General features: G+C 37.7%; 1 protein-coding gene across 2 annotated transcripts in view; it reads left to right on the forward strand.

Moving 5' to 3' along the window:
- The window catches only part of LOC306851816 (nuclear receptor-interacting protein 1-like), a 35,538-nt gene that overhangs the window by 7,378 nt on the left and 13,369 nt on the right, over nucleotides 1–14,791 (forward strand). The window contains exon 1 of one of the 2 annotated variants that reach the window (XM_079388264.1): nucleotides 2,596–2,689. The exons of the other annotated variant lie outside the window; for it this stretch is intronic. The gene's annotated coding sequence lies outside the window, so the exon portion shown is untranslated. Of the gene's footprint in view, nucleotides 1–2,595; nucleotides 2,690–14,791 lie in introns of those variants that run through there. 2 annotated transcript variants of the gene reach the window in all.

The raw sequence follows: 14,791 nt of genomic DNA on the forward strand, positions 1-14,791 counted from the left end.
AAAGGTGCTGTGTTTATTTATCGCATCCAAAATAAACATAGACACACATGCATGTATATATTTAAGAAAAAAAAGTTATGTTTATATTTTAAATATATTTATATAAATATATAATATGAAATATATGAATATAAATATTTATATGTAAATATTTTTACATATATACTGTATGTGTGTGCATACATAAATATACACAGTACACACTCATATCATGTAAACAAAGTTTTATTTTGGATGTGATTAATCGTTTGACAGCAATAATTGATAAGAAGCAAGCAGCAAATCAACATATTAGAATGATTTCTGAAGGATCGTGAGACACTGAAGACTGGAGAACTTGTGCTAAAAATTCAGCTTCGCCAATAAATTATGTTTTAAAATATATTACAATAGACAGTACATATTTTAAATTGTAGTAATATTTCACAATATTACTGTTTTTGCTGTATTTTTTATCAAATAAATGTGGCCTTGGTGAACATAAGAGACTTCATTCAAAAACATTTAAAAAGCTTACAGCCCCAAAGTTTTGAACAGTAGTGTATGTTTATTGAGAAATCTGCAATATGTTAATAAAATATTATCAGTTTGTTATTGTTATTATTATATAGGCCTTTAAAGATAACATTATTCATATACTGTTTGTTTAGTATATATTCTATAACCATATGGTTCTATAACCATATAATGTCTTTTTTATATATATATATATATATATCTAGTGACTTCCTCATTATTTTGTGTGTGAAATAAAAATTATATTTGTATAATATGTTTACATGTATTTGATTGGGTTTCCACGCATTCAGAGTTGAGGTGACCAAATGTAATAATTTATGAATCAGCTGTCGAAAAGCCCATATTGGTAGTTAAAGAAGTTGAATATTCGGAAGGACATGTCCTCTGTACATGATGAGAGCCTGGCTATTTAAATTCCCCTGCTCCAAGACCAATTAACATCACCTTATGTGTTTTATGATGTATCCCACCAACAAAGTTTTGCTATAAAATGGCATTACAGAAAGAGGATTTTCTAAAACCTCCTATTGAAAACTGAGAGAAAAAAAAAAAAAAAGATAGATTTGGTCCTTTCTTCACCATGCTAGATGGGCAGACTGATGTGATTGTTCTTAGCACAAACCTCATGGTAACTTTTTTGCTGTGCTGTGTTCATTTGTGGCATCAGCAGAAAGGAACTAGAACACAGAATCAGAACTGCTATGCTAGGGTAGAATTATTTGGGCCAAAGTGCACAAAATGGAGGCCACTTGTTGGATTGTCGAATTTTGCTGATAGCAGAACCTTATTGTTTTAATCTGCGCATAGGAGTTTTTTGTAGGCGTAAACATCTATATTTTGACACACTATTGACTAAGTTCTGGTCTCACTAGCACAGTATGTTACATAAGATGGGATAAGTTGTATTAGTAGCCCACTTACAATCGATCTGTTTTCAGAACAAATCTAAGGGGATTTACGATAATCTATAACGACAGTTACTAAGTTTAGAACTCAACTCCGGTCAACTGCAGTGACACAATTTCACACATGCTTCAGTTAACCTCCATTTTATGCACAGCAGGCTGACAATTTTCATCTTTTATGTGCCATTTTGTTGCTTATGCAATTGTGGTTCGCCTGACATTCGCAGCTAGACGCCTCTGATTTTGCTGGCCTGTTTTTTGAAGCGATATGCACTTTTTTGTGGTTTGACCTCGCTGATTAGGAGGAGATTAGAGCTGACCTGAAAACATTTGAATGGCGTAAATAAGGGCAATGACATAATTGGCGCTCGGGTCTGCTCATCCACCATCCGCCCGCTTGGTTTGTGTGGGTGACGAGGCTTGCAAGGAGAGCTGAAGGTGATAAAACATCCAAGTTGCCTGTAAATGAGATGAAGACTGGTGCAGCACCGGGTTCAGCCATTAAAGATGTTTTATAGCAGCCCTGCGTACTCTTCCCCCCCCCTGAGGTGCACACACGTAAACCTATCTATCAAAGGGAATTGACCTGCCTTTGAGTGATCACTTCATAAGACCTGCTGTTGTCATGAAAACATTCGCATGTCCTCCATGTTCACGCCCACACCCCTAGTTTGCGCTAAAAAAGGGTGTACCTCCTTAAAATATGATTACGATTGCTAAAATTTCGAAGTTTTGAACAAATGTGGTGCTTGAAAGTTACCTCATCGAAAAGCGATACTATTATAGCGTATAAAACCCAAAATACGTTCATTTTGCAAACATTTTGTCGTGGGCTAGCATCCAACAGGCTATTAGCATGCAGAGCTGCCGTATTTCACGTTTGAGTGGCATTTATTTGTCTTTAACGCAATCTTCCACAGTGTTCCCAACCAGTTCGCCTGTATTCGGCGGATGCCCTTGTATGCCCTCGGTAACAGCGGATAGTGAAGCTGCCCTCTGAGCTCGTGGAACAAAGCAGAAAATAAAGTTGCTGCCTGCAAAGTGCTGCAGTGGGTGGCTTTAGCATTCCCATCCACTTTCAGCTCCCGCTAACCTTGCTGAGCTCTGACATCATCCTGGAACAACGTCAGATCCATGAAGATGAATATAATTAAACAATCGCTTATCATCCAGCCAGGGAAAGTTTAGTGGCAGGTCAACCATGTTTGCTTCTCTCTCGGCTGAAGGTCGGACGAGGGTTAGACGGGCAGTTTGCAGGCTGGAAGGTATGTGAAATACGCAAAACACAGACTAGGCCAACACAAGAACATTTTCCAGAGCAAAAAAAGCCTATTTTTACACTAGCTCGTTATTTACATTGAGCTCTGTCGGGCCAGACTATAATGGAAAGTGAGTACCAATGTCAAATTTACCACAGGATCTAAAGTTTCCTGCAAAAATTCCACACTTATAAGTATAAAACCAAAATAAATTAATGTGATCTCTAATATTGTTGTATTAATATAGTTGTAACAATAACTCAAGTCATCGTGTATTTTAGTGAAATTTATGGCATTTAAAAAGATTTTAAGACTTAACAAATTATATGGTAAATCAAGCGAATTAAGTAGCATGTATGTAATCATATTAATTACCTGATAGGAATGAATCAAATTAATCAATATTTGCTAAAATAAACCACAGTCAAGGTAATTCAATATCATTGTTTTGGCAGTGAAGGCATTGAATAGATATTTCATAAAGTGTTAGAAGTCAATATTGTTTGTTCTATTTCCATATCTGTGAACATAAACCAATCACTGGCTCTTGATTTAGTTGTTCTGCCCATGGTAGACTTGGGGTGTTTATACACTAGACATGTTTGTTGTATTCTGTCTGCTATGTTTTAAAATAGATGGTCTATGTAAAGTAGCGTCTTTGGTTATTTAGTTTCAAAATTAGTTTCAAATCCTCATCCATGCTGTTTCCACTATATTTTAATGTGAATTAAAATAGACCGCATTAACATATAGGTAACAATTGATGTTGATGAGTTGAAATTGAGAATTGTAATAACAAGCACCATTTGCTACCTAACAAGTGAGTAAACGTGTGACTCCAAAATGAGGCAACCTGTCACAGCCAAAGCCATGGTGTTAGGTCTCAGCTTTGAATTCTAGCGAGTTCCAGTGAAACCATTTGCTTAAGATAGCATGAGGCACAGTATGTTACTTAATAAGGCAAGGGATTTTTAGAGTCCTCCGCCATTAGCCGCTGAAATAATCTCCTCCCTGAATGGGAAAAGGCAGCAGTGAAGGGAGTAAAAACGAGTGCACTTCATAGCCTTTGGATAGGAGCAGTATTTAATTAAGATCAGCCTGTCTCACATACATGCTGGCTGATAAGGGCTCCAAAGCACATATGGCAATATGAGCGCTTGATCTCTCTTCGCTGGGGTTAATGAAGGTGGTCTCTGCTGAGTTATGTGATAAAACTCAGCTGAACTTTTCTTTTGTCCAGTCAAAAAAAAGTGGAAGACTATATGTGACCTATTTTCTCCAACACAAAGCAAAGAGTCCCAGTGAAATAAGTTTAAAGGGCTTGGAATGGAATTCGGAATCTTGTGGAATAGAATTACCTTGATCTGAAAGGTTATTACAAATATAAAAATATGACATTGATTCAGTACCGTCTACAGGAAATATTTCTAGAGTGTAAACCACACTGACTGGGCAATGTATTTAATATTCTTTTTTTTTTCTTTTTTTCAATGATTTTGATGATTTTGCTAGGTATGCAAATTATGATTTTGTGATGATTTTAATACACTTATGACCAAAAGTTTCCTAAAGAGCAAGTATGAGAATGTTAAGACAGATGTTTTAATACTTTAAGATACTTCAATACTTCAAACTTGAGTAACAGAAATATCTTAATTTTTATTTTTTAAATGCTATTGTCATTCTTCAGCCCATAGAGAAAATGCATAACATAAAGAAATTAAAGGTATATGACAATATATAAAATATTCAATACATATTCTTTATTTTATTTTATTTCATTTTTTTAAGCTTTGTTGCCCAGCATTTTGGGCTGGTTCTTTGTTCTGTGATGTTGCCCTTAATATTAAAGGGGAAGACAGACTAACTAATCAGCCTTTCTATTTTGTCGGCGAACATAACCTCTGATCTCAGGGTCACCTAGTCTCAGTTCCTTATCAGGACCCCTGGCAGTTGTTCAGCCCGTTGCCACATGAGAAATGGATACCACCATGCTCAAATAACCATACAGCATATTCCTGTTAAGAACAAGGATTCTTGCCTACGTTTGCCAATTTCAACATTTAACGAGCTCTGTTTTTTACTTACTTGTCACGGTATGCATCTTGAGTGTTGTGAAAGGCAAATGTGTCCTAGCATTCCACTGACTTGTGTAAACTTAGCTCCGCAGGCCAACCTGCATGCATAGTATTTTCAGATAAGATATCTGGCAACATGTTTTCAGCCATACCAGGCTGGGATGATGAACAACGCTAAATTCCGTCCCCTCCTGATCACCCTCTTGAGGTTAAACTAAAAACCGCTCTATGCAGGCTGAAGCACACCCAAGTGCAGGACAAGAACAGCTGGGTACCAGTGCGGCCACGATTGGCTGGGTGTAGGGTTTCATCTGCCGAGGGGGTCAACTCTACTTCCTCAGAAGGGGGCCCGGGCCTCTGAGAATCTGTCATCGTTCACATTGTAAAAGCTCTGCATGTATCTGTTTTTGACCTCCCAGAAAAAGCCACCTATCTAGGGTGAGCATCTACGAAGTGTTAATGCAATAGCGTTCAGAGTAGTTCATACCATTCTTTGAGGTGGGAGGGTGGAATTATGAAAATGGTGTATATTTAATTAGTAAAAAAAATGAAAAAGGGACATTTCTGAGCTGAAATTAAGAATTCTGAAGGCTTTTTTTTTCACAAATATTATAATATAAATATTATTTAACTTTTTAATTGTCAATTTAAAGTAATTCCTTTTAAATGCAGTTAGTATTTTGATGTGCTTTATTTTCTTACCAAAACCAAAAATAAAATTTTTAGCCATTTTTGTAACATGCATTTCACTGTTATGGATGGCAATCTAATTAGGTGTAATTACATAAAATGGTTTACATTTACTTAAAAATATACAATAATTAAAAATAAAATTTTATGGTTTACATAAATTCTGATTGCAGTATTATTTTAAATTAATATTTTAGTTCATTATTAACAATACATTTTAAAATTAGCATTTTTTGAAAAGCCAATGATTTTGATATTTATTATTATTATTATTATTATTATTGATCAACATTTTTTTTTTTAACCCAAACCAAAAATATTTTTATCAGTATTTAGTATTTTTTTTTTTTTTTGCCATTTTTGGCCAAAACATTGCAGCAGAAAGGCATTTCCGCACGTCCTTTATGTAATTGGGTGGCATGGCATGCATGTCCCTGTTATTGATGGCATTCAAACTGGAGAAACACTACATCAGTGTGCGTAAGCTATCTGACCTCCTTTTAAGCTCCCTTATACTTCGATTCCCTTCCGTGTGTCATCTCTTAGACGATGCACTGCCTTCATATTGCAAATCGTATCTTTGGCTAGACAAGCAGATAACTCTGCGATTCCTCTGTGGTGTGAGGTTAGAGGTACACGGGCTCTATGAAATTTTTCATCACAGGGACTGATAGCGAGAAAGCCAGGATATTTGAGATATCTATCTGGGTACCGTGAAGGTTTTTTTTTTTTTTTGTCTTGCAGATGCAGTTCAAGGACGCCTGTAGGCAGCACGACCCTCGCTGTGCTTCTGACGCGACTCAAGGCCATGCACACTCACCCTCTGACATTCACTCACTACAGACAGTGAGAGAGAGAGAGAGAGAGAGGAAGAGTTTGTGTTACTGAGAGAGCGAGTGGGGGAAGGGAGGGAGCGAGGATGGGGTTGCAGTAAAAGTCATCTTCCCCTGTGTGCTCTGAGTAAACCGTTCACTTTGCTCTGTGTGAGCGCAGCCAGGGCCTCATTTGCTCAGCTGGTTTTACTCATCTCTCCCATTTGCCGACAACTTGAGACATGCTGTTCTCTGGCTGCCTCTCGGTAGGACCATTTGTCACGTCAGGGGGTTTTATTTGACTTAAGTATGAGTTATCTCAAACTCGGCTCCGAAATTAATGCACCTTTAAATTCTGTGCTGTTTCAAGCCTTTATAGTCCTTTTATGTGATCAGTGCTGAGCACTCAGAATATTGAGATGGCATACGCTTACATTCTCTGCTAAACGGATGCTATTGTGATGTACATACAATACCACAAATGATATATTGATATTTTACCCAAAATAGAGGTGGGCAAAACAGCAATTTCTTTCATAGTCGACTAGTCAGAATAAAGATTTGTATTAATGGCCTGATTTAGCATGTTCACTACATGCAATTCTTAAAGGGATAGTTCACCCAAAAATGAAAATTCTGTTAGTAATTACTCACCCTCATGTCCAAACTCGTAAGATCTTCGTTCATATTCGGAACACAAATTAAGATATTTTTGATGAAATTCGAGAGCTTTCATAGACAGCAATGCAAATGACGCGTTCAAGACCCATATAGGTAGTAAAGATTTAATTATAATAGTCCATGTGACATCAGTGGTTTAACCTTAATGTTATGAAGCTACGAGAATTCTTTTTGTGTGCAAAGAAAACAAAAATAATGACTTTATTCAACAATTTCTCCTCTTCCGTGTCAGACTTTGATGCATGTTCACGACAGTACCGCGATATTTGGTGGGAAGTCGTGGCCTAATGGTTAGAGAGTCGGACTCGTAATCCAAAGGTTGCGGGTTCGAGTATCGGGCCGGCAGGGATTGTAGGTGGGGGGAGTGAATGTCCAGCGCTCTCTCCACCCTCAATACCACGACTGAGGTGCCCTTGAGCAAGGCACCGAACCCCCAACTGCTCTCCGGGCGCCGCAGCATAAAATGGCTGCCCACTGCTCCGGGTGTGTGTTCACGGTGTGTGTGTGTGTGTGTGTGCATTTGTTCACTACTCACTGCTGTGTGTGTGCACTTGGATGGGTTAAACGCAGAGCACCAATTTCGAGTATGGGTCACCATACTTGACAATACCTCAAAAAAAATAGTGATGCTCCGATCAGCATTTTTGGGGCCGATCACCGATTACCGATCACCAAAATCATGATCTGCCGATTGCCGATCACTGCCGATCACAGAATGGCAGGGGAATGGGAATCTTTTATCAGTAGAAATATGCTAGAGTCAATCTTAAAGAGCCAAAATCTTAAAGAACCACCAATATTTATTTGATTGTAGTTAGAAAACAAGATAACATAAGGCTACTGTATGCCATCTTTTCCAAATAAGGCAGATTAACATTTTTCAAAACAAAGACATTTTTCAAAACATTGCGTGGATTTTCTCTTTTTGGATCCCCCATGACTGAAACATGCCGCTAAATGCGTTCACCAAAGCCTCCGCAGAATGTGACCCCGTGAAATCCTGACAGTGTAGCACAATGTTGTGTCTTTTGAAGTTTGAGTCAATAAAGTGCGCTGTTAAGCTTAGCAGGGACATTGGACAGGCGTCTGCACTCCATATATCGCTTGTGAAGCTAATATGTACGCTATCATTCAGAAGCTTGTCAATGTGTGTGTGCACAGATTTGTACAACGCGGGGAGACACACATCAGTTAGATATTTCCTGCCTGGGGGGTCGTATCGTGGATCAAGGCATGTTAGCAAGCGACGGAACCCTTTATCCTCCACAACGGATAGAGGTTGTTCGTCGAGGCAAATGAATTCCATGATTCTGGACGTGATGTCTTTCCATCTCTTACTATACCGGCTGTATGGTTCACGTCTTTTAAAGGCATCACTCACAGTCGGCTGATTGAGGGATGGGGATGTTTGCGTCGGCTGGTTTAGTCTCTCATACTCTGCATATTCAGCTGTTGTATGGCGTGTTCGAAGATGCCTAATCATGTTGGTTGTATTAAAATGCCGTTTATGTATTCCACCTCGAGGGATTTCAGCACGACATGTATTGCATATGGCTAATTTTATGTCTTTGTCTGACACTTTGAAAAACCTCCAGACGGGAGAAGGAGAAGTCATTTTGCTGCTGTCTGGCCAGCTCTGCTCTGCTGTTGTGTTCCCGCGCGCCACATGCAGAAAAGTTGCGCAAGTTATTTACGTCACGTGATCGGCTTTTTTGATCGGCGTTTTTGGGGGTTGCCGATTAAGCTATTTTTAACCAATATCGACCGATCATGATCGGCGGCCGATCAATCGGAGCATCACTAAAAAAAAATATATATATATTTGTTGTGCATGTGTTGCTGTCTATGCAGGCTCAGAAAGCTGTCGGATTTCATCAAAAATATCTTAATTTGTGTTCCGAAGATAAACGAAGGTTTTATGGGTTTAGAACGACATGAGGGTGACTAATTAATGACAGTATTTTCATTTTTGGGTAAACTATCCCTGTAAGGGATGTTCATATGTACATTAATCAACCAGTATAATTGTAAGTACTAATATAATGTTAATTGATATTTTAAATTGGCTTTTATTTTTGTATTTTTCAATTTTGAAGAGTTTTAGTTAATGATAACAATGCTTTAGCGATGAATTGGAGACTTTTAGAAAATAGTTTGATTTTGTTTGGGCATTGTACAAAGAAACAAATTGTAGCCGTAATGTTGTTTAACGTGAACAGATTTGCATACAAATACAAAAAATATTTATCAGCACAGCTGTTTTCAGTGTTGATAAGAAATTTTTCTTGAGCAGCAAATAAGCATATTAGAATGATTTCTGAAAGATCATGTGACACTGAAGACTGCTGTAGCCGTTCGCATTAAACAGTGTCTTGAAGAAAAACAAGTGGAAGCTTCTGGCACCCAGTGCTGGCAGTGGATTAAACGAATACGCAAATGGTAAATGGTAATCATATCATGGCTAGCACCAACGTAATTGCCTTTCAGAAAATGTGTTCGGATAACTTAGCGATCTTTGTCACCTAATTAATATTCATGAAGCAAGCCCAGTGTTTATATTATATTCCCACCACTTTTCAGATCATTCCTACACCCCTGATTATTAGCATGCTAAAGCAAAGCACACGTTAGCACTCTCAAGAAGGTTGTGTCCCATTTCTGGTGCCACTGTAAAAAATAAAATAAAGGTTAAATGCGAATCAAATAGTCGGTTGTTGGATGACTAGTCACTCTAACCCAAAGCTACCAGCAGAACATGGATTGGTGGCAGACATGAGCAAGGCCATGTTATCATTTGAAAGTGTTTCTGCTACTGTTTGACGCTCATTAATAAATAACAAAACAGAAAATAGGACAAGAGGATAGAGGGAGAGAAAACAACTGTGTAAACGTTGCTTTTAAAGAGACAGCCTGTCAAGGGTTTGCTGACTCGTTTAGCTTTGCATCTTGCTTTATCACCCCCCCCCCCCCCCCCCCCCCCCCATTAAGTTTTTAATCCAACTTCATTTCTGCTAATTAGCAACTGTAGAACTGACAGGCCTCGCCATGTCCATCCGTCTGTGTCAGGACAGCGATTGCCTCTCCTGAGTTGTGTTCATTACTTTTGTCTTTTTCAAGTCCTTCAAAAGTGCTTATTATTATTTAAGTCAAACCGATGGAAAGTGTACTGTCAGCTCTTTTGGGAGTGGGGCGTAGTACAGAGCGCAGGCCAGGAACACAGGAGGGACAGTTGGAGGTACATAAAAAGCCCATGTGCGGTGGAGGCCTACTGCTAGCTGCTCCGTGGGTAGCCGCTGCGCTGTTTAGATGCTGGGTTACCATGACGATCAGAAAAAGTATAGCTGCTTCCTGAGGCTTTATGATGGTACTGTGGTACTTTGATATATACTGTATGATCATATTCATTGTATTTCTATAGTACTCCAAAGCACTTTAAAGAATACCAAGGTATAGTGTTGGGGTAGCTACTTTGAAATTATATATAAATTATATATATATATATATATATATATATATATATATATATATATATATATATATATATATATATATATATATATATATATATATATATATATAATATATATATATACACACACACACACACACACACTATATTGCCAAAAGTATTGGGTCACCCCCTTCTAATGAACATGTTTGACTACTTTAGAAATTTATATGAGTACATATCTTAATGTTAAAGCATATAATGATATTCTATGGAATTGTGCGCATCTAATTTTATAGCATCAGTTTGGACAGGACGCTTTTCTATGTCCTAATCCCAGCTGAACACCTCTGGTGTGACTTTAAATGCAGACCTTGAGCCAAACACTATATAGACACTATAAGGACAAAAGTGTTGGGACACCCCCTTCTTTAGAACAGAAAAAGTCACTAACAAAACTATGGCAACAAAGATGGAAACATAATTCATGTATTTAAAAATTGTATTTCCATCTCTGTTGCAACAGTTTTGAAAGTGTCTAAAATGTCTGTACCCATATACATGTCATTGGTGTTTGGTGAGAAGTTTTTGACTCAAGGTTTGCATTTAAAGTCACACCAGAGGTGTTCAGCTGGGATCAGGACTTGGCTTTCTGCAGACCAGTCAAGTTCTTCCACACTGACTGAATCAATCATGTCTTTTTGAACCATAACTTATACACAGAGACACTGTCATGTTAGAATAGAAAGTAATAGACTTTTTCTGTTCTAAAGAAGGGGGTGTCCCAACACTTTTGTCCTTATAGTGTCTATATAGTGTTTGGCTCAAGGTCTGCATTTAAAGTCACACCAGAGGTGTTCAGCTGGGATTAGGACATAGAAAAGCGTCCTGTCCAAACTGTTGTTATAAAATTAGATGCGCACAATTCCATAGAATATCATTATATGCTTTAACATTAAGATATGTACTCATATAAATTTCTAAAGTAGTCAAACATGTTCATTAGAAGGGGGTGACCCAATACTTTTGGCAATATAGAGTGTGTGTATGTCAGTTTTTTTTTTTTTAACATTTACTCAGCTAAATTTATTAAATTGACATGAAATTGATTTAGAAGTTAGGCTATAATGTTAAACTGTAGTGTCTATTTCAAATAAATGTTGTTCTTTATATTCATAATTGTCCATAATAATACATTTTTTTTTTGCACAAGTACACAAATATTAATCAACATAACTGTTTTCAACATGGATAATAATAAAAATCAGCATATTAGGTCATGTGACCGTGAAGACTGAGTAAAGACTGCTGAAAATTCAGCTTTGCCATCGCAGGAATAAATTACTTTTTAAAAACTTTAACATAATATATGTTTTGCATGCACTGACATTGTAATATGGCGATTTACTCAAATGTATTACTGTTTGATATTATTGCATGAACAATGTTTTGAAGAAAGCTAGCAGGAAGTTTTTAAATTTAGCAGATGGTTGGTAGTGTATTATTCATAGCACCTACATGACACAAAAAGGGAAGAAACTTGCTTATGTAACTTGTCAACACATCTACAGTACATCCAGTTTTATTGCAGTGTCAGCTTGTAGTCCTCACAGAATTCCCTATAACAAGACCTATATTTGATAAGCCCCTGGATCTCTAGACTTAAATCTCATGAAATATGGAAATCCCTGTAGGGATCAACTTCCCATCTAGTTGTGTATATATCATGGTTTGTTGACATGCTTTTAAATGAAACGCATACGCTTTTAAATGAACTGCTTAGATCAGAAATACTACATCAGTGGTACTGCATTTTCACTGTACTGGTTACATACTGAATTAAATCGTTTTGAAGCTTTGCAATAAAGCTGCAGTTTTGGTCTTCTAAGGAGTTGCCTTGTGTACCTTGTCTTAAGTTAACAGTTGTCTCTGTCCGGTCACATCCTTGAAAACTCTCTGCCCCTTCTCTAGACTCATGCGCTTGGCTCTGATGACTGCAGAGACTTTACTGTGTTAATAACTTTTCTCTCATCTAGGGAAAAGGCAGGGGACCGAGGCACTGTCTTCCTTTTAATGTGCTGGCTTTTCTTCAATCATTTAATTAAGAAAAGGAGCGATTATTCAGCCTCAAGTCAGCTCCTTCTCCCTTCCAGCGCCTCATTCATCTCTGATTAAACTTGTAGCATTCGGTAACTGTACTTGCCTGCTCTTTCTGGGGCATGTGAAACAGGAGGAGATTGTGACAGTAGAGAAAAGAGGAACCTGAAATATGTTAGCGAGTTGCAGGATAAGAAAATGGTCCCCTTTGGTCTCTTCAACTTGATAAAGGCCGTGCTTGCAGCTGTGTTATCTCTTTTTACGTTTAAGTTTGGGATATCTCTTTTTAGGCAGCATAACCTGTCTTAGGGTTTCGCTGCATAGTTTTACCCCCTTAATTAAGGGCTGACCCCTTATGGGAATTCACAATAAAAGGCTCAGTAATTACAGTAATCAAAATAGTTGACAATTTTATGTACAAGATTGCATTTATTTTCACTCGGTGCAAAATAGGCATTCACAAACAGAAGATGCAATTATCTGAGAGGGTAGTAGATGATACAAAACATTGACAAGCATAAAAATACTAATTATTTACATTTCCGTTCAAATGTTTGGTGTCAGTAACATCTTTAAGAAATTACTAATTTTAATCAGGAAGGATGCACTAAATTTATCAAGTAAAAGTGTAGACATTTATAAAATTAAAAAAAAAAAAAATCAGTTTATACAAATAATCAAGCAGTACAACTTTTTTTAACATTAATAATAATAAATGTTTCTTGAGCTTCAAATCTTCGTATTAGAATGATATGGGAAAGGTATTCGAGCTCAGGATGCCTGGAGCGCAACGGCGCTATGCCGACGCAATGCCGACAAGGCTATTGACACCAAAAACATTTTAGGTTTTACGGATTTAACGTAAATTTACATTTAAATATGATAATTTCTTGAACTGATAAAATGTTAATATACCAACCAATGGAAGTACTGAAGTATCTATTTTGTACCTTTGTAATACACTGATAACCACCAAAAGCAGGTGGTGATGAGAGTCATATGACGAACAAAAGCCCATCTCAAGCAACTTTTAAACACTAACATATATAGAAGGTGCACAGTGTCATTCACACAAACACTGAACAGCATCATGGTAACACACAGGAAACTGAAATAATGCAATAAACATTAATTTAACAACATTAGATGTAACATACAACCGTAATGTACACAACTGATAAGAAGAAACATAGTTATTTCAATGAAAAACCATCAAATTTTAAATGTAATTCTGGGAATGTCAGTTATTCACTGTAAATTATACATTTTTTTCATTCCCAAATTTGTACTACTGTAAAGTTACATGTAATGTCCAATACAGTTTTTCACCATATATAGTAGGGGAACTTATCCTTAACCAATTAATATATTTTTATTATAGCATTTTTACAGTCTTTTACCATTAAATTCACGGTCATTTATGTTTTTTAATTGTGTGGAATTATTTTTATAAATGTTTTGGCTGTTATGAAATGTAGACTTTACCTATAACCTTAAGTTGACAGAACATTTTTTAAAATGGCATCTAAACTTGAACACTATTCATTTTCGCTGTATGGAAAAACGTGAGGAAAACTCTTTTACTAGTATACTAGTTTTGAGCAAGGTTGAGCTTGAGTGGTTGTCGAATATCCACTTGGCTTGAGTTTGAATGAGCATGATGCTTTCATTGACAGCTTTGTCTTCATTGTCTAGATGTATAGCAGTATCTCTTTGCACTACTATAAAATGCATTACTGTTTCATTAACAGAGAGGGACACAAACACACAAATACAAAAGATATACAGGGAGGCGTTTCCAGCTCAGCACTATTAACAGTTGAGGTGCTATAATTCGAGTCAAGTTCCTCATCCGAATGTGACGGCGGTTGTAAACATAGACCCCACGAGAGGAATTCCACCGGGAGACAAAGCAAGGGTTAGAGAGCCTTGTTCCCCTCTCCCTCTGCTCTAGGGTGGAAATGGTTAACATATCACTGTAATTGGCACCCGCAGCTGCTTGCCCTCTCCACAAACAGAAGGGGATGATTTTTTTCCCCCGGTCTCCCCCTCTCGTTCTCCCTTCTCCTCTCTCACACTCTTTCTGCAGCCTCTGCTTTGTGTGACAGCTGCCTAATTGGGCATTCTCCCCTCGTAGCGAGGCTGCCTCCTCCGGCCTCGACTGCTGACGAATGGCAGCGGATTACAGATGAGGACACGATGACCTGTTCGACCTTCCCGCAGCAGGGGGAACAGAGGGAGGGGCCTGACGGGCCGGGCCCAGAGCCTCAGGTCACTGGAGGATGAGGTCGTGAGAAGGTGG

Source organism: Barbus barbus (genome assembly GCF_936440315.1).
Source record: "Barbus barbus genome assembly, chromosome: 31".
NCBI classification, from domain to species: Eukaryota; Metazoa; Chordata; class Actinopteri; order Cypriniformes; family Cyprinidae; genus Barbus; species Barbus barbus.